This window comes from Ursus arctos, unplaced genomic scaffold (assembly GCF_023065955.2).
Source record: "Ursus arctos isolate Adak ecotype North America unplaced genomic scaffold, UrsArc2.0 scaffold_11, whole genome shotgun sequence".
Lineage (NCBI taxonomy): Eukaryota > Metazoa > Chordata > Mammalia > Carnivora > Ursidae > Ursus > Ursus arctos.
Genome location: NW_026622775.1, coordinates 29,477,492 through 29,498,401, shown reverse-complemented (window position 1 = coordinate 29,498,401; position 20,910 = coordinate 29,477,492). Strand labels below are relative to the sequence as shown.

The window sequence follows — 20,910 nt, the reverse complement described above, 5'->3', positions numbered from 1 at the left end:
AAATCTCTTACCTGTCATAGATCTCCAGCTAATTCTCCAAATTAATTTTCTGGAACTACACTAGGAGGGCAGATGCCTTGTGTGTCTTTTTTGCTCTTTTATGGCCAGCTCCTGGCGTCACGTTTGGCACATGGTGAGTTGCCAATCTACTTGCGCCATGGAAGAATGGCGTGCAGGCCCGGCTGCGGGCTCGGCATGGAGAGAGCAGGTTAGTTTCTGTATTTGTAGGGGTCACATTCTGAGACCTGCCTGTATCAGATTGACCCTTCCAGAGGTAGGGATTTACCTAGAAACCTTGCAAGCTTATGACTGGAAAAAGTAGGATAAAAATCAGCACATTCTCATTACCAATATGGGGACGAACCCTGCTGCGTTTCAAAGAAATCAAATCGAGATTCCCAAAGTTGAATGTGGCACAGTTCTTTTTAACAGGCTTGTTGTTTTTATTACTGTGTGTCAGGAGTTAGAGACACTCAGTCTGTCAACATTCCCCCTCCCCCATCACCCTGAGTATAATGGTGTCTTACTGGTTTCCATTATGCTAAATAGTCATCCCATATTTAGTCCAGACCCATGTGGTCATTTGCAAAAGTGATGCCGGTGTTTAATAAGGCACACATTCATGTTTATTTATTTTTAAAGATCTATTATTTATTTGGGGGGGCAGAGGGAGAGACAGTCCTGGGCAGACTCCACGCTGAGCGCAGAGACCGATCTCAGAACCCTGAGATCATGACCTGAGCTGAAACTGAGAGTTGGACACTTAACCAACCACCACCCAGGGGCCCTGCACACATTCATATTTAGACCCTAAGATAAATAATGCAGAAGCTCTCAATGAGGTGAGAGCTTTCATTGACATGCTTTTTTTGGTCAAACTTCACCTCCAGAAATAGAATAATATAGGAAGCAGATGGCTTTGCCTTTGTCTTTGATAATTATAGAGACTTTTTACCAGCAATGCCCTCCCCTTCTTCCCTCCCTCCCTTCCCCTCCCCTCCCCTCTTCCTCTAGGCAAGGAGATAGGTATCAATCAAGATGAGATAAATCATGGTCCCTGGTCTTCATATGGGGAACGGCTTTGTCTCCTTGGCTGCATCCCCATTCAATGGTGTGGAACCACACGTGGGTCAAGTCTGGAGAAAGTACTACCTGCTGCCCAACAATCGGGCCGCAGAGGTTGGGATGTGCCCGTAGCAGGCCTAGAAATGTCTCCTGTCTCCCCAGCTGCTGAAGCCCCTGACCCAGCAGGGAGGGAGCCAGAACTGGCCTGCAGCTCCTTCTCCAGCCAAATTCTCTTCCTTTCCACCTTCATTTGGCTGTCAGACTCATGAAGCAACCTGAATACAGGGCGGATCTACTGGGATTTCACATTTCAACTGCTCTCTCTTCTGAGAGTTCCTCCCTCTGGTCAGAATGTGAGGAGCTAGCTACCTAGAACACTTGCTCAGTGTGCTCCCTTGAAGTCTTCCTACCGCTCTGGGTAGCACCCCGCCTGTTCCACACGGTGTTTTATTGGGGACTCAGAGCAGCACAGCTCTGTGTGAAGATATCTTTATGGAGATTCTCATCAAAACACCTCCTAAAAGTTCTTGTACCTCTCTGCCCTCTTTTCATACCCCTATGAATACAGGGACCAAGAGTTGTGGAAGGGGTTCTGGAACCATCTCTATGAATCTGCTGGGAGTGGTGTGTCCCAATCCTCTTGAGAGCAGTTACCATTTTTTCGGCACCTCAGTTGAGATGGAGTCAGAGTCCCATTCTAATATCCCATTCCTTGAGGACTGAAGGAGATTCTGTAAGAAAACCAAATGTGAAGAGATCTCTGTCAACTCTAAATTTCTGTGCACGTGTCACTTATGAGTCTCACCATTGTCTGTTAATCTGATAATGGAGTCTTATTACAACTACTACCAGGAAGTATTAAAAACCCATTCCGGTCTAAAAATGTCCTTTCTGGAAACAATGTGTAGATTCTAGGCTTGGTAGTGAGTGATCACATTTGGTAGAAGAGCAGCTAATTTCTCAGAGGTGGTGGACAGTGCTGAAGTGTGTGCTATGACCGTGGAGTGAAAACTAGCCGTTGTGGCTGAGGAGACATCCCCAGTTCAGGCTGTGTGAGGACAAGCAGTGGTAGATCAAGTAACTGTGAAGCAGTGTGGTTGCTTTCAAAAGCCAAAGAGAAGTTCAGTCAGCATTCAGTAACTAAAGGAACGAGAGGGATGGAAGGAAGAGGGTACCCAGGCCGAGAGCCTGGGCATGCAATGGAGAGAAGGGGTCACGGGGCACACGCATGCACACGTGCACTTATGTACCTGTGAATGGGGGAAAGGCATCATCAGGGCATGAATTAGACACTGAATTGGTCTGACAGAAAGTTTACAGAAGAAAGGTCCAAAGAGTCAATGTGGAGTTTAGATTTGGTAAGTAGTGAATGATGAATCATATTGGGTTCTTTTATTTTTTTTTTTATTTCTTTTCTTTTTTTAAAAGATCTTATTTATTTATTTGACAGAGACAGCCAGTGAGAGAGGGAACACAAGCAGGGGCAGTGGGAGAGGAAGCAGCAGGCTCCCAGGGGAGGAGCCCGATGTGGGGCTCGATCCCAGGACCCTGGGATCACGCCCTGAGCCGAAGGCAGATGCTTAATGACTGAGCCACCCAGGCGCCCCCATTTTGGGTTCTTTTAAAATGTGTTTCTTTTTGGGGCACCTGGGCTGCTCAGTCGGTTGAGTGTCGGGCTCTTGGTTTTCGCTCGGGTCATAATCTCATGGGTCTTGAGATCAAGCTCCAGGTTGGGCTCCTGCCTCAGTGGGGAGTCTGCTTGAGATTCTCTCTCTCTCTCTCTCTCTCTCTCTCTCCCTCTCCCTCTCCCTCTCCCTCTCCCTCTCCCTCTCCCTCTCCCTCTTCCGTCCATGGACATGCACACTCACATGCTTTCTCTCTCTCCCTCTCTCTCTAAATAAATCTTAAAAAAAGTCTCTATCTTTTTTAAAGATTTTATTTTCATTTTTTTGAGAGAGAGCGAGTGAGCATAGGGGGAGGGGTAGAGGGAGAGGGAGAATCTTTTTTTTTTTTTTTTAAAGATTTTATTTTATTCGACAGAGACAGAGACAGCCAGCGAGAGAGGGAACACAAGCAGGGGGAGTGGGAGAGGAAGAAGCAGGCTCATAGCGGAGGAGCCTGATGTGGGGCTCGATCCCACAAGGCCGGGATCACGCCCTGAGACAAAGGCAGACGCTTAACCGCTGTGCCACCCAGGGCCCCAGAGAGGGAGAATCTTAAGCAGACTCCACGCAGAGCACAGAGCCCGACACGGGGCTCGATCCCCCAACCCTGGGATCACGACCTGAGCCGAAATCAAGAGTTGGACTTAACCATCTGAGCCACCGTGGTGCTCTAAAGATTTTAAGTAATCTCTGTTCCTAATGCGGTGCTTGAATTTACAGTCCCGAGATCAAGAGTGGCACACTCTTCTGACTGAGCCAGCCAGGTGCCCCTAAAGCTTGTCTCTCATCACCAAGTAGTACACACATGCAGCAAAAAAGGGAAACATTATGAAATGTTCGTACATCAGGGCTGATATGTTTCCATTGCCGTCCCAGCAGTGATTTCAGATTTGTTCATCTAGTCCTTAGCAAAGCTTTACTTACCCTGTAATCACTCTCTGTTGCTCATGGTTCATCTGATTTGGGGCAAGATGACAGGTCATGAATATTTAGTGTTGTTGAACTAGATCCTGGGAGTTTTCCACTGGAGGGGGGTGGGAAGCAGGCACAGGGCAGTGTTGGGTCCACGTGTCATTCCAAGATGAACATCACCAGGTGGCAAGCTACCCTTAGCCATGGGCGGTCCTCACCAAGGAACCTGGCCACTCTCAGCTCCCTGCAGCTCCCTGCAGCTGGCCAGACTTTCCTCCAGGGGGCTCACGACTTCTCCTTGTCACCCTCTCCTGTCCCTGGTGGTGCCCCTGCATGTCTTCTTGCCAGCCCATGGGGTCTTGTCTCCCAGCCTCGCTCAGTCTTAAAGCTTTGCTCTGTTAGTATATGGCAGAATCTTCCTGCCCTAGATTTAGAGCAGAAAACAAAAACGTTTTTTTCTTAAAAGTCGAGTATTGGCAACATTTTTCTTGTTCCGTTGTGGGTGACTCATGCCAGGGCACCCGTGAAGGGTTTTGGTGAGTCTAGTTCAGGGACTAAACATACTGATTAATAATTTGAAATATTCCCATATTATACTTCAAGACAGAAAGCCCTTCATAACACCATCCCTTAGAGAAAACCACTATTTACGTTTGCTGTATGTGCTTCCATACTATTCTAGGCATGTAATGATATGTAATGATATGTGCAAATGTGACTTGTCATTATGGCTGTATTATTTACAGAAATGGGATCTTACTAAATGGACTCTTTTGCATCTTGTGTTTTTTCCTTAACACATCTTGGACATCTTTCCAAATTGTTAGTTGGAGACCAACCTCAGAATCTCTAAAGGAAGGAGGAGAAGGATACTCTGGCAAAGCTGCTCAGGCAATTCTGATAGCTAATTGTCTCCCCCTCCCTGGGTGCCACTGCTGTGACCCCTCTATGATCCAGACCCCCCCCGCCCCGTGCGGCGCCTATGAGAGCACTGGGCTTGAAGCCACAGCGACATGCTCGTTGGTACTTTTTTTGATTTTGAAAATGTTCTCTAACATCTCTCCCATCCTCCCTTCCTCCCTTCCCTTCTTCTCTTTTCATTCCTTCTCTCTTTCCTCTATTTCTTTCTCTCCTTACCATTAAAAAACCCCACTCAAATATAAAGGATGCCATTAATGAGCAAAAGAACAACAGAAAGGCTTTCCTCTACCCCCCCCCCCCCCCCCCGTCAATAGAAGTGTAACTGAGTTTTGGTCACTGTGAGGGAGGCGACACTGAAAGCAGCCACCGAGTAGCACCAGGCCGTGCTGTCTATAGAACTCGACAGCCCTGCTGCTGTGCTGGGGGGCAGCCCCCCGAGGAGCAGGGGTCTGGGAAGCAGACTCTGCAGGGACCTTAGGTCTGTGCTGAGGCTCTTTTGATTCCTTCGAAAATAGCATTCGTCCTCTGCCAGTGCCGTGAAGGTTCTCACAAGATATATTTGTGCTTTTGCCCAAGAGCATAGGAGGAGAGAATAGAGATAGAACAGAGCAGCTATGGGACTCCTGTGACTTCATCACCAATCCCGGTGGTGGGGAGGGGAGCTGAGCTGTCCCCTGGCTTCCCTGGCCTCCCCCCGGCTCCCACTGCTTGATTGCTGGAATTCTTACCTTCGATAATCAGGCTTGTATTTCCAGGCTGGAGCTGCTCTGGCCTCTGACGCAGCACGGCCTCCCCCCTCGCACAACCTGTATCGAAAGCTTCATGGGGGAGGTGCCATTAGAAGAATCTCAGCTTCTCCTTGAAATAAGGGAGATGGTTCAGCAACTATCCCTCTAACTTCCATATGCTGTCTCTGTCTGATCAGTAAGGAACAATTTTTGACAAGTCCGATGTTCAGTTTTTAGGAGGCAGATCACCTTCTGGAGCTGACAGAGGAAAGATTTATGTGCCAGGGTCCCTAAGAGAAAGACCTTGCCTTTCACCTCGAGCTCGTGGAAGGAGATTTTAGGGTAATGGGTGTTTGGCTTCTCTTGCCTCTGTGACAGCTTCTTTCTAGGAGGGCCTTTTTCTTAAGCTCAACTATCAAGGCTAGTAGCGAACACGACAAACCGTGACACTGGCAATCACAAAGAAGGAAAAAAGATTCCTGAAGAGTGCGTGGCATCTTTTGGTTTTACAGGAATAAGGGACACTGTTATAATGTTTCAGAAGGAGTTATTCTGACCCTCACATGAGATTTCCATTCAGGAGATTAATTCCCCTGCTTTACGTTCCTCTGTCTAGTGTTTTATCTGGTGACTCTTCTTTTCTGTCTTACCAATGAGGAATATGAGGTACTGATAAGCTTGGTAAGTGTCCAGGAGCAAGTGGAATTTGAAACCTTTGGTCATCTGCTTATTAAAATCTGTTAATCTCAATTTTCATATTCCTCCTAGGTTTGAGATCAGAAGATACTGTAGCTGTCCAGGAGAATTTCAGCACAGAGGCAGGAAACCCATCTCACAGGGTTGGGCCTGGCCTTACCCTCACCTGCTGGTTTCCGGTGCAAAGAAATCAGCTCTGACGCCTTAGCTGGATCACCCTGCTTCCAGCTTTCCAGGTGCGTGGGATGCAAGACGAGAAACTATGGTCAAATAGGATCTTAATTGTGGGCTCCCAGTTAAGTGGGAGGCACACAAGGCATTTTTTCACCCCTAGACGACATAGGCGGGAGACTCCATATGCCGTTCAGACATCTGTCCTTCCAAGAGGTTTGGGGAAGGCGTCTTCCCTCTAGGGGCAGACCAATTCCAACTCTAAGGCAGATGTATTGAAATGATTGACTGGTAGTGTAGATACCTAGTCAGGGTCTGAAAAAAGCAAGTTAGGGCTTACCGACTAAGGAACTAACTGAACCTTGTTAGAAATCAATGTCCTAAGTGGAATTGAGCTGGGAGCCGGAGCCCCAGCCAGTCGAGGCCTGGGACTTGGGTGCTTTCTTATCAGCTGTAAGTCTAGTTTTGTTCCTTGATGATCTGATAGCAGTTCTGCATGCTGATTGGCTGGGGGAGGGTTCTCTTCTCCTACGACAAGAAGATCATCAATCATGCTACTGGCTTTTGTCTTGGCGAAGGTATTTAGATTTCAGCCAGCTGGTTAGCTGCCTCAAGGCCACCTGCTTGACGGAAAAATAAAGAATCAGTCTCTTTCCCTTTGCAAGGAGAAGGGAGGAAGTATTGACTTGTGTGATAATTTTGGGTGGATGATTAAATTTGGCCTCTTAGGCTCCAGCTGAAAATTCAATTCAGATGAGTGGTTCTTCTTTTCATACATCGTTGCGCAATCCCGTGTACTGCCATGGCTAATGTTCCTGATGCTGATTGTCCCTTCACTTTAACAAAGCACAGAATCCCAAGCCCACTCTCTATTTCGTGTGCCTCCCGGCTACAGGGACATAATGAGGAAATGCACTCTTTCTGCTCAAGTTAAGAATACTACTCTCATACAGGCATGCTCAGAGGCTCTCAAGGCACAGAATTGCTCTCTAGGAGTGAGTCAGAACAGTGATGATTTCTCTGATGACAGTTTATAAAATATACCAGTTTCCTCTGGTACATTTCAAACTTACAGTGCGATCGGTCATGCCTCTGGAGCCATTTGGCTGGAACATCCCAATCTCAGATGCCAAAGTAGTGGACAGGGTCAGAGTGGACGAGCTAGGCAAAACCCAGAGAGTCATTTTTGACTCCCACATTTTGCACAGCAGGTCTGTCAGCAAATCCCGGCATTCTATCTCCAAAGCATTTTTCCAAACTTCCCACTTCTCTCCATCTCCACTAATTGCTACCCAGTGAAAGCCTCTATCGTCTCTCACCTGGACCACTGCGATTGCCTAAGTGGCTTCTCTGCTTCCATTTTTGCTTCCAAAATCCATTCCCCTCACAGAAGCTAGGGTACTCTTAAAAAACAAAAACCAGAAAACAACAACAACAATTGGGTCTCAAAGCTCCCTTTGTTATAAACTTCTACTAGCTTTCATTATTACTAGGCCAACATGGAGCTCTCCAATGGAGTCTTCAGGACCTCATGAGTTCTGGCCTCTGCCCCCCTCCTGACCTTTTCTCATAGTTTTCTTCTCCCTTACCCTGCCTTGCTATGTCTTAAACACTTCTAGTTACCTTCTTAGGGCCTTTTTACTAGGTATTCCTTGTGCCTGGAATGTTCTTCCCCTGGCCAACATCTTCACAGGGTGTCATCATTTTATTCTGGTTTCTACTTAAATGTCAACTCCTCAGAGAATCTTGACTATTCAAAAGGAGTTTCATCCTTCTGTCGCATATTATCCTGTTATATCTTCAAAATAGCACTAACTGCTACCATACATTTTTTTGTTTATCTGCTTATTGCCTGTCTCCTTTATTAGAATGTAAGATATAATATGGGCTTTGTCTCTTGTGTTCGGAGCATACCCAGTGCCTAGAACAGGGTCTCGTTAGATAGCAGGTACCCAGGAAATGGGCATCTAGCAGCTGCGTGAGCAAAGAAGAGCTTTTCCTAAGTGCTACAGGATGCTTTAGGTGTGGCCCTTCCAAGAATTAGATGAAGCTCAATGACTTTTTGCAGGCTTATTTTTGATCCATATTCTGAGCTTCTAAGTTATCAGATATTTTCTGAGGCCCAATGTCTGTGGTGTTGTTAAATGTACTCAAACAATGACAACCTCTTATCTGGAGGAGGTAAGAGACTGACCTCATTCTCAGCTGATCTGATCAACTGAAAAGCAAAATGTGCTGTTAATTTTAGGATATGTGACATTTTTGTCTTGCTAAAGGTTAGGGGGCCAATAGGAGAACCGGAGGAGGCCACTAACCAATGTTTCTGTATTCACATTTGGAAATTAGTTGGCACTGGGGACAATCTGTATACTCACCCTGATTTGAGGTCTAGGTCTTATTTTTCCAGGAAGGGCTGGTGTCTACGCTGTGTCCTCAGTGTCTAAAATATCTTATTCATGCATAAACGAAGGGCAGGCATGATTCAGACAGGATGAATCCCTGAACCTCACAGACAGGAGAAAAATGTAGAGTCGTGATACTTAAAACATTTCTCAGCCTTAGTTGTCAGTGCTGGTACCCACTTCAGCACATTTCTGAAATGAACTCTGCTAAGGCTAGGTCAGCAACACCATAAAAAAGAATTTTGCAATTAAAAAGGCTTAAAGGGATCACTGGCAAGATGGCCTTTTTTTTTTTTAAGCCAAGTTGCTTAAAGAAGTAAACTCAGTAGAAGTATTTCCTTACACCAGTTTCGCCCGTCAGTCAAAGTGAAGGGAATCCAGGCTGAGAAGAGCTGCCATTTGAGAGACTCGACAATGGCACTGTTTAGAATTCCGTCTCTGCTTGGGAAGCCATTTTTAACCTGATGAAGGCAACTATCTGGTGACTTGGGTGGTTCTTAATGTTTGATCATCTACAGAGAAAGATAATAGGAGTAGGAAAGGAGATACAGATAAAACAGCTCATTGGAAAAGTTGTACATTGTGAACAGCCATAAGCCTTACTATTTTAATTTACCAGAAGGATGGTAGTGATTTAAAATATTATAATAAAGGAAAACAATCACCTCTACCAAATCACGTAATAGTTAAGGTACATTGACTGCACTTGACCCATCTGGGTCTCAGGAATTAGATCTTACTGGCTGTTTAGTAAGTTGGCCAAAATACCCCAAATCAAAGACAACAAAATGAAACAAAAAGGAGCAAGAATGCCTAGTGTCCAGTGTCCTCTTGATGTTCTAAGGGGAAGCAGCTGTTTTCATGAGTCATCCTATAATGAGAAGTGACTATAGGAGTTGACTTGAGTTCAGACTGTCTCTTGAATGGAAGGCAAGTAGAGTCCATAATGAGAGATTATCCCATGGGAGGAGTTTTAAATCAGAAAATTGACTGCTTCTTCTTTCTGAGAGTTTGCAATTACCAGGACCACACACATACACACAGAGCAAAAATGACCACATAAGTCTGTGAAGGGACGGAATGGGGAGCTAGAGAGTGTTTGAGCTGGGAGATCTCAGAGAGCATCCAACCTGGCCTCCCTCTTTTTGTCAACAAGGAAACTGAGATCTGAAAGGGTTAAATGCTGTGCCAAATGCCACAGAGAGTTAATGAATGACTAAGTGAGGGTTAGTACCTGATTGTGATGGCCCGTAGTCTTTCTAGACAGAATGGAAAATTAGAAAAAAAAATTGAGTCTTTCTTATGCTGATTACACTGTCTCCTAAAGGCTGTCTTTCTCCTATGAGGTGACATATGTAAAGAAAGAACGGTGGTGTCTGAGTTTGAACCTGGGATCTTCTCCTCTTAGCTGTTCAATCTTGGGTAAATTATTTAAGCAATCTGGGTTCCTGTCTCTTGATCTTTGGAAAGTACAAACGGAGGCAGTGGTGAGCTTTAGAGATAATATATGCAAAGGCTAGTGTGTAAACACTTGGCAAATGGTAGCTATTATTATCATTATATTAGAGGAAATATTGTTTACCGGTTGAAAGAGTGGGTTAGTGGGGTCAGACTTTGAATCCTGCCTCCCCCACTTCCTAGTCCTAGAGACTAATTTGTTCTGGATCCTTCACTTTTTTTGAGGGGGGGGTGGGAGGGGCAGTGGGTGAGGGAGAGAGAATCCCAAGCAGGCTCTATGCCAAGCGTGTCGCCTGATGGGGGACTTGAACTCACAGCCCTGAGATCATGACCTGAGCCGAAATCAAGAGTCGGACACTCAACCGATGGAGCCACCCAGGCGCCCTGGATCCTTCACTTTTAAAATGGGGAAAACAAAAATATCTACTTCATACAGCTGTTATGGCAATTTAATGATGTAATTCATGTAATGTGTTTAGTAGTGTACTGAATATTGAAAAGTTTGATAAACATTGGCCATTATTATAATTAAACTTTGTCCTAGAGGATATAAGGCAAAAATCAGCAGACTTTTTCTAGAAAGGGTAAATAAGTTAATATCAGGTGTTGCATGCCGTGAGCACTTTGTTGCAACCACTTAACTATGCCAACCCCTGATACAGTGCAATTAAGAACTCCTGCTCTGTGGCTTCTGGAAGGAACCCTGTTGATATAAGTAAAGAGGGCGGGTGTCTTTGTTCATGGAAAGAAGAGCTAAATAAGTCACCTTTGGCACATGCCTCCTATCTTCAGACCTGGTTCATGGTAGAATTCACTAATAACAGGGCAAGAGAGTCTCTTTTTTGCCCACTGACCACAGCGTGCTTTCTCCCTCAAGACATGGCCCGTCAGGAACATCAAGAGGCAAAGAATCCGAGTCTGCTCACAGTCAGACCCAGTTCCTATGCTGTCCTTGAATCTCATTTCATGATGCCAGCATTCAGGGTAATGGATATCACTTGCAAATCCTGTGTGCTTCTGATATTGGCGTGATTTCCACGGCCTCCTTATTACAGATGCTGGTGGTTTTCAACTCCCCTGTTTGTGGAATACTAGGCAGCTATGCCCTTGCTTTGATTCCTAAGACCCTTTGCTAGAAGAAGGTCTTCAGAGACAAGATATTTTTGGCCTTTGACACTGCCTGCTGATCTTTTTCCTGTTGTTCATGAACCTACCAGGCGGAAGGTCGGATGGCCCACTTCTGGAAATGATTAAAGGTGGCACTTTGCTCCAGAGCGGAGGTGTAATCCTATTAATCTGGTACCAGAGTTCATTTTGCAGAGAGAGAAAAGAGAACTTTAAGCTTGACCACTTTCACACATGGTATCGAGACAACTTATTTCCTACCCACTGATCTAGGTTCGGGGACTGCAGGAAAGAAGCATCTTGGGCAGCTGCAAAAATTAAGGAGTGAATTCTGATAGATAAACACACAGTTGCTTTATACAAAGCATGTTGATTGCCAGCAACAGTCTAAATGGCGGCGAGCTAATCATTCGGGTGAGGCTCCAAGACAGCAGGATACAAGGTTAAGTGTTCCCCACAGAGCACATGTGCAGAGAAAGCTAGTTATGGGGAAAAGGATCAGGTCCTTGTGGTCTCAGCAGAAACTGTGACCAATTTTCCCTGGTTAGAGTCCGGGAGAGCAGTTAAATAGCGCCACAACGTTTGGTAGGTGGGGAATGTTCTCTCTCATATTTCCGACAGTAAATCATCATGCTATTTTAGAAGCTTCATAGACAGATATTGATAATTAACTTTCCCAGAATCCTCCTTACTATAGACCTTTAACTCTCTGAGGGGGCATCAAATTTGTCATTTTTAATCACAGTTCTGGAGCGTTAGTAGGATATTACCTTGCCTGTTGTCAATTATGGTAATTTTCATATTGTTTTAATTATGTGAATAGTATATTAAAGTGGGCATTAAAGTATATTTATTTTCTCGGGCATGATTTTATTTTGTTCTATCTAGACAATAGAGATGACATTCCTTCAAAATGAACTCATTTTATATTCCATTTCTTCATGTGCTACTTTCTGATTTCTGAGCTAACATTTAATTATCTATGAAACTAATTTTGTATTAATAGATGATGAATTAATGTACAAGCTTTTAAAAGGCATTTCCTTTTTAAAAAGAAGATTCTGTGAGATATAGTACTTTAACCCAGAGTTAAATCCCGTGTTCGGTGTGGAGTGGTGCTCCGTGCGTGGTGGTCGTGGGGACAGTGGGGGGTGGAGAGCAACAGCTCATCATCTCTGAAGCCCTCCCCATAGGCTGGCTGCCCAGCTATGAATAAAGCCAAGTGCCCTGTGGCAGATAGATAGGACCAGACAGAGGTGAGGCAGAGTGGAGCAGCTATTGTGGGACTTCAATGAGAAGAGTTGTAAGAAGGATGTCCTTGGTCATGTCCAGTCTCTCCAAAGGGTTAAGGGTCCACAGAGACAATTTACTTTGTCAAAAATGTTGGGCTTTATGATCTTAGAGAGAAATTTCAGTGGTGCAGTCGATGTGTAAGCTGTATCTTAGATATTTATGGAGAGAATGGGTTGTGAAGTAATGAACATTTTGGCTGTTGAAGAAAGGATGAAATACAGCAAATTTGCAGGCACTTGCAAGGCCGAGTCATGGAAACATAGCATGAAGAGCAATGATGCTCCTAGCAGTCTTGCTGGTGTCACAGTGAACACGTGGATGAGCAGGGGCTGGAAGGCACATCTCCTGGGAGCCAGCCTTGGGAGGGCTGTCCACAGATGGGGAATGCAAGCACATTGGACGACAGAAGGCAAGGGACAGGGGAGGCTAGGTTAAGGATGCTGGAGAGGCAGAAGGTTTTTGAGAACAAGAGCGGTCTGCCTTCTTTTAAGGCTGTGAGGGTAGGTAAAGACACAAGGGAGGCAGATGGAGGAGTTGTTACTCTCCTCCGGAGAGTCAGTGTTAATGGTAAATGAAAAATCTCTCTATACGTGCGTGCACACACACACACACGCATAACGTGCTAACACAAAATGGTAAGTGATGGAAAGAAATTTAATAATTCTTACTTGGGCAGATCCTTCCCCTTTGCAAGGAGTTAATCTTGAAATAATTGCTATGACTAACTATTATGGATTTATGGAGTGGGAGAGAAAATTGTTCCCATTTTCTTGTTTAAGTCTCTCTTAAGTTCGAGAGTCTTTAGGGCTCTTTTGATGCCCTTCTTTGCCTGTACGATATAGATTGTGGTGGAGCTAGCTGTATTTCATGGAGACATGAGATCACTATCCTCCCTCCCTCCCTTCCTTTCTCTTACAAACTGATTTCTAAATGTTGAGTACATTCCAAGACTAGGATCTATAAAATAGCCTTAACAATTGTACCAGAACTAACTACTGACCATTTCAATAAGAAATCTACCAACGCCATGCTGGAGCCACGTTTGGGGGCTCAGTGGACAGCAGGTACATTTTGTAAATTCTTTTATAATGTTATTTTGGTTTGCCTTGTTAGGAAATGCTAGGGGAAAAATAATTAGCACTTTACAATCACCATAAAAAAAAAAAAAAAGACCCAGAATCCTTTAATGTCACATTTATTGTGATGACAAGCCTTCGTTCCTGTTCCAACAGCTTGCTCCCATCTGCAGTTAGTACTGAGAGCTAATAGCTAAGATGGTCCTCTTCTTGGATTTGTAATCTCAGGATAAACTATAGGCCTTAGAAATGAACAGTAAATTCATGTTTATCCCAAGTTCAAACATCCAGAGAGCTCACATTAGCAGAGCGTATTTCTAGAAGTGCTGGCCAGTGATAAACAACTTTCATAATTGTCACCTAAGGTTTGGAATAATCCTGAGGTGCCATCTGGATTATCGAAGAGAGATTCCTTTTTGTTGGATCTTAGTATTCAATTTCTTTCATTTGATTTCCTAACTTACCGAGAACTGGAAGAGTATGGTTTATTAAACCTCAGGCAGAATACTTGATTAGCGGGCGGGCGTACTGAATTGCTAGGCATTTTGTGTGAACGGGAACAAAAGGAAAGAAAATCCTGCCATAGTCTTTGTTGGGCGGAGGCCACAGGGATGGTGAGAGAGACTCCCTTCTTTCACGGAAAGCTGCATATTGGGAAAACGGGAAAGGAATTGTCTTGCCTCCCTGGCCTAACCACCTGAGCTCCACCCTAAGAGGTAGTAACACCCACAAAAGGGTTGACTTCTAACCCCAGACTGCTGCTTGTGCCACCAGAGGCAAAGGGAAGGCAAGTAAAGCTGCCTCCCTGGTCTGATGACCTGGGGAAAGCTGCGTGGGGGCCCAGACTTGCCAGGAGGCCCTGCCTTACCTGCCCTGCTGGTTAGGGGGCGACACGCCTCGCTGTTAATCCTACACAGAACCCCCTCTTCTGTGAGTTGTTATTCTCCTTCCTCCCCTCTGGACACTTCGGCACATTCACTGGAAACATCATCACAGGAGAACTCGACTTTGACAGAAACCTCTCTGAAATTATTTTTTTTCCTGTTCCGGCTTGCACTTGAATAATTCTCCATCAACAGCACGTCTGATTGAGTTGGCATCACAAACCCTTTTGTATGCTATTTTTTTTCTTCAAGAAATATTAAAGTCTGAATAAAATTGGAATAGCTGCCTGGTAATGATCTCATTATATATAAATACAGAAGTGCTCACAGGGGAGATAATGACTCCAAGATGCAGGTATGCGGCGAATACCTATTATCTTCCGAGGAGTGGGCCCGCGTTCAACCCTCCCCCACAGCCCCCCACACGTTCCTTTCAGCTCAAGGTTCAAGTTGCAGAAAACGAATGGCTGATTGAAGCTGGGAATAGGGCTTTTTCTTTCCCCCTTCATGACATATGTTAGGAGATGAAAGGAACCTGGGCCGTGTGTTTACTCTTCATTTGGGACTTTCACATGTTCTGATTGATCGGAAAGACAAAAAGGCAGAAGGAGAGACATTTGGTGCTGGCTGAACACCATATCCATTCTCAATGTGAAGTTTCCTCGTTTGGTGAGGATAATTGTGATGAGGCAGTTCTGGGTATAGACGCCACTAAAAGATTTTTAAAAATAACATGCTTGCCACCCAGTTTGAGTTCTTATATAGCAAAAGAACAAACACAGATGGTGGCAGTAGGGGTGGGGGCTGGGGCGGGAAAGGCCCTTCTAAAGTGGGAGTTTACTAGTTATTAGCCCCAGTATATCTTTCCTGGATGCCAAGGCGTAAGCAGATGAGTTTAGCACATCACGGAGGACCACATATAGGGTCTGATTCTCAATATGAGCTAAGCAACCCTGCAAAAAGTTTACTCCTTGTAATTAGCATTAAAAAAAAGAAAAGAAAAGAAACTGGGTAGGAGAGAGGGTAGACTACATTGCTCTAACTGTCCTGTTCGGTTCTAAAGGGGCGTTTATCTAAAGGGGGATTGCCACCTGCCATCTTAGGCCAGAGAGATGGTGCGGAGGAGTTCTTGTCTATTTCCAATGGCTGGGGTGATAAGGCTTATTTTTCTCTTCCGATGTCCATGTTAGGCATGATCAAAATGCAAAATAACATCATAAGCATAATTCTTTGGCAAAAGGGTGGAATGAATGGCAAAAATATTTTGCCCCTGGTTAAGTCTTTCATACAATGTAGGTGGTATGCTGTTGAGCAATGACAATAAATTCCTGTTGACTGAGAGAGAGTTATGGCCATAAAATCTAAAGAAGGAAGGATTAGTCAGACTAGACAGAGGCCTGTGTGGCCCGAGGGGTCTCCTGGAATCATGTGGGACTATTCCCATTGTGAGGATGGTTAGGACAACTATCCTTGGCCCAAGTGGTTCCACACTATACACATGCTGTTTGATACACTGCTAGGTTTTCCCCTCATTTGTTTATTTATTTACTCTGGGTACAGTATACTTTATTAGTGGTACATGACAAGGTAGGGCTCCCTAAGCCCCTCCCTTTCTTCAGGAGGTCTGGGATGGAAACTGGAGGTTGGGAGATTCTCAGTATATTGGGGGATGAGTTGGGGCAAGGACTCCCCAGCAGCTGAGGGCTTTTCTCTTCCTCTTATTCTCGCTGAGGCTGGTGGTCCGGGGGCTCTTACTCCTTGGAGGCCATAGGGACTATAAGGTCTATCACCCAGTTGCCATAGCCAAATTCATTGTCATACTGGGAAATGAGCTTGACAAATTGGTCATTGAGAGCAATGCCAGCCCCAGCATCAAAGGTGGAAGAGCAAGTGTCACTGTTACAGTTGCAGGAGACACATAACCTGGTCCTCAGTGTGGGCCAGGATGTCCTTGTGGGGGCCCTCTGATGTCTGCTTCACCACCTTCTTGATGTCATCATATCTGGCAGCTTTCTCCAGGGAGCATGTCAGATCCACGACTGACATGTGGGGGGTGGGGACAAGGAAGGCCATGCCAGTGAGCTTCCCATTTAGCTCAGGGATGACCTCGCCTATAGCCTTGGCAGCTCCAGTAGAAGCAGAGATGATGTTGTGGGCAGCCCCTCCACCATCACCCCACAGCTTCCTAGAGGGGCTGTCCACAGTCTTCTGGGTGGCAGTGATGGCATAGACTATAGACATGGGTCCCTCCATGATGCCAAAGTTGTCATGGATGACCTTGGCCAGAGGGACCAAGCAATTGGTGGTACAGGAAGCATTGCTGATGATCTTAAGGGTGTTGTCATAATTCTTATGGTTCACGCCCATCACAAACATGGAGGCATCAGTGGAAGGGGCAGAGATGATGACCCTCTTGGCCCCACCCTTCAAGTGAGCCCCAGCCTTCTCCATAGCGGTGAAGACCCAGTGGACTCCATAACATACTCAGTACCAACCAGCATCACCCCATCTGTTGTTGGTGGGATCTCACTCCTGGAAGATGGAGCTGGGCTTTCCATTGATGACAAGTTTCCTGTTCTCAGCCTTGACTGTGCCATGTATTTGCTGTGGGTGGAATCATTCTGGAACATACAGACCCTGTAGTTGAGGTCAATGAAGGGGTTGTAGATGGAGATAAAATACACTTTGCCTGGGTTAAAAGAAACTCAGGCGCCTAATATGGCTGAATCAGTTTACTCTGACCTTCCCCATCATGTCTCACTGACGCGGCTGGCACTGCGCCAGAAGATGTGGCTGTCTGTCGAACAGGGAGGAGCAGAGAGCCCTTAGTTTATTATGTGTTGATATATGTAATGCTCTGGCCCCAAGGAAAGACTCTTTTTCTGCCCTTCCAGTGTTGTGAGTACTGTCGGGATCTGGGAAAATGTTTCCTCCACTTGTGCTCTGACTTCCTTGGATGATGGCAATTGAATATGAATTGGATTATTTGCAGAAATTGAGTGTTGGAACCCCACCTTCTTGTATTTTCCCTCATATTTTGCTTGTGGGAGAATCTAAGAGAAACCCTCAGTTCAGTTATTTTGTTCCCCCAATACCCAGTTGTATTTCAGGGTGCCTCCATTTTTATGATAATGATAAACCACCATCATCATCTGCTACTCTCTGAATGTTGAGCGTAAACCAGGCACTGTGCTGCGTGCCTCACACACTTTATCTCATTTGACCCTCACAACTCTGGTAGGTGGCTACTATTATGGCCTTTTACAGGGAATGTCATAGATAGTGGCTTGATGACCAGTGTGAGGAGGACTGGTTTGTGGCTACAAATATTTGGGGGCTGTGGAGGCTGGAGAGGAAATGGTTTACATAGAAGAGAGGTCTCTGAAGGAATCTCTTAATTTCCTCAATCCCTATGCATTTATTTAACTCGCTTTAATGGTGACTTCAGTATTCAGCCTCCATTATTTTGGATACGACAGAAAGATAAGGTCCAATAGCTGCTTTCAGGCGCCTCTAATCTAGTACGGGGCTAAGAATAGCACATGAAAATACCACATAGAATAAATTTGGGTTAGGCCTCTTATCTACCATTTGGCCCTTCCTGGGCCTAAGCTTCTAGGCTTAATGATTGGATTAGGTCAGAAGTCTGCACACTTTATAAATAAAGGGCCAGATAGTAAATATTTTAGGCTTTTTGGGCCATACTGTTTTTTTTCTCGACTACTCAACTCTGCTATTGTAGCATGAAAACAGCCATAGACAATGTGTAACAAATAAGCATGTTGTGTTTATTTATCAACACTTGCAAATCAAAATCAGGTGGGCTGGATTTAGCCCATTGCTGACCCCTGGACTAGCTGAATATCATATAGACCCTCTCTGGCAAGAGAGTGCTATAGTTTCTTCACATTCCACATTGATTTCAGCCGCGGAATATGGAGACATTTCTTTGGCTTTTCCCTTCTTGAGGAGGAGTATATAAAAAATGGCAATAGAAGTGGTCCTGGAGAGGCACCAGGAGGGATTCCCAGCAATGTTCTGATTGAAATCGCAATGGGAGGAAGCCATTAAAAAAGGTGGGGAGAAAGGTCCCATTAATCAGAGATGGGTACTGCTGTTTTAGTTGGAGATCTGGCTATTAGCTCAGCAGGAAGACAAAGAAGACAAGATGAGGAAGGCTGGAAACATGGCTTTCCCAGAGGCAGAATGCTAAAAAATTATCTTTAGAACAAAATTTTTATGTAATTCCTTGTATGAGTTTTAGAATCCAAGGCATAGTCAGTAATGAAATTTTGTTTGTTTCGGGAAACACAATCTAACCTAGCAATCTAACAATCTAGCACAATCTAACAATTACAGCAGTCTAGCACTTTCTAAATATAGATTTGATTTTTGTTGAAGAAATATATCTATATATCTATATATATATATCTGTATCTCCATTTGAAAAGTCTTATTAATTTTTTCCATATAATTGAATAACTGGATTTTCCAAGACATTAAAACCAATGTATAATCATAGGACATTTCCTGTTGCAAGTTACAGAAACACCTTGCTCAAATTGACTTAAAAAAGGGAAACTATTGGCTGGGAATATAGCACGGTCATGGGAATCTGGGCTTCCTCCAGGAGCAGGGTCTAATCCAGAATATCAAATGAGGTCTTCTTGTCTCTTTCATTTCTGCCTTCTTCTGTCTATCAGCTCATTTTAAGGCTGACTCTTTCCTGGGTAGTGGGGTGCTAACCCAAGTCTCACCTTAGATTACCAGATGCAGAAAAGGAGCGAGACTTCTGTTTTTGAAAGAGCTGTAGCATAGACTCCTCGTGTCTCCTTGGCCCTGATTGGGTTATGTGTCCATTCCTAAACAGACTTCCGTGGCCTCAGCCAGTTGGGGCCCACAATGTGGCTAGGATGGTGGAGGGGAAGTTCCTCAGAGGAGAGCTGTATTATATTTATCAGAAAGAAGTGGATGGTTGTTGGGTAACAAACAGCAGATGTCCAGTGCAGTGACACTTTATAATTTTAAAAACACTTTTATGGACATGGTTTCATTTGATTTTATAACAGTTTTGTGGGAATATGTTTGTCAACTATTATTATTTCCATTTTCAGATGAGAACATTGGGGCTCAAATCACATGACTTGCTCAAATTCACATAGCTGGTGAAAGAGATTATATTAACTTTTCTAGGCTAGCGATGTGATGTCTTACACCATACAACTACTGTTTTGGACTAGGTGCCTATTAATGACATCTAAAATTGAATTAGCAGGAGCGCCTGGGTGGCTCAGTCAGTTGAGCATTGGACTCTTGGTTTTGGCTCAGGTCATGATCTCATGGGTTGTAGGATCAGGCCCCGCCTTCGGCTCCACGCTCAGATCTGCTTGAAGGTTCTTTCCCTCTGCCCTTCCTTTCACCCTCTCTCTCTCCAAAATACACAAATAATCTTTAAAAAAATAAAATTGCATTAGCATTTTGGGCAGTCATAGAACAATGGCTTTTACTGATTTTATAAGCAAAGTAAGAGCCTCACTGATTTTTCACATGATTTTTGGTAACATGTAATGTACTTATAATGGCTTTTTGAACTTAAGTACAAGGCTACATTTATTCCCGTGGTATCTTATATTACATTTGTGTAGAAAACGTCCAGCTTGGCAAGAACTTTTGAGTCATGTGAAGTCCAAAATATTAACCACCTCTCTGAGCTTTGTATCATCTTCGAGTTTAACAATATGCCCTTCTGTTTAGTCTTTTAAGTAATTGTTAAGAAGGTGGAACAATAAGATATATGTAATATTGATTGATTACTGATTTTAATCTGGAATGAGATCACTAGTGATATGTCACATGACTCTCTTTGGTTTTGTTTGATATTTTTATGAGTGATATGGATGGAGGCTAGACTGATGTATTAAATATGTGAATCACTTCACAGATGGAATGTGTCTTCTCATTTGACTTCTTGTCTTATACTTCTAATATGGGTAAGGTTTTGATTGAGAACATCACCTTTTGAAATGAACAGCTAAATGATGGGCCTGGAGACAGTGCTAAGTATGATTCAGTGAAATTCCCATATCATTGATCCTGGATTGAGTCAGAAAAATTGTGGCCATTCAGTTAACGTTAAATTCCTGCAATGAAAATAGTAAGAAAATCACAACGATGAGCAAGCATCCCAATCTGAAAAGTTGGTAACAAATAAGGTAGACAATACACATTCCCCAGTGACTGAATTTTCTTTTTCAGATTAGAGAACTGAAATTCTAGAGCTCAAATGTAAGCGATCAGGATTTGGCCAGAACTGTTATCTGGTACTAACGCATCTCAGGCGGGGGGTGGTGGTAAGTGGCTTATAGAATCATCTGGTGGTTGGAATGGCAGTGAGATTTTTACACAAACAGGCTCCCATCATTTGGCTTTAATCTGGGTTTGGCTCAAGAAACTTTGAAGGAGGATGAGTAATTTTTATGAATATTAGGATCAATTATTATTGTAGTTGAAACAAG

General features: G+C 44.2%; 1 long non-coding RNA gene and 1 pseudogene across 2 annotated transcripts in view; one reads left to right on the top strand and one right to left on the bottom strand.

Annotated features, from left to right (window-relative positions):
• LOC123001090 (uncharacterized) overlaps window positions 1-20,910 on the top strand; it is a 299,959-nt gene that overhangs the window by 57,908 nt on the left and 221,141 nt on the right. For both annotated transcript variants that reach the window (XR_006409639.3, XR_006409640.3), the window contains exon 2: window positions 6,059-6,222. This is a non-coding gene — a long non-coding RNA (uncharacterized LOC123001090). The remainder of the gene's footprint in view (window positions 1-6,058; window positions 6,223-20,910) is intronic.
• Window positions 16,147-17,146, bottom strand: LOC113255480 (glyceraldehyde-3-phosphate dehydrogenase-like; annotated as a pseudogene).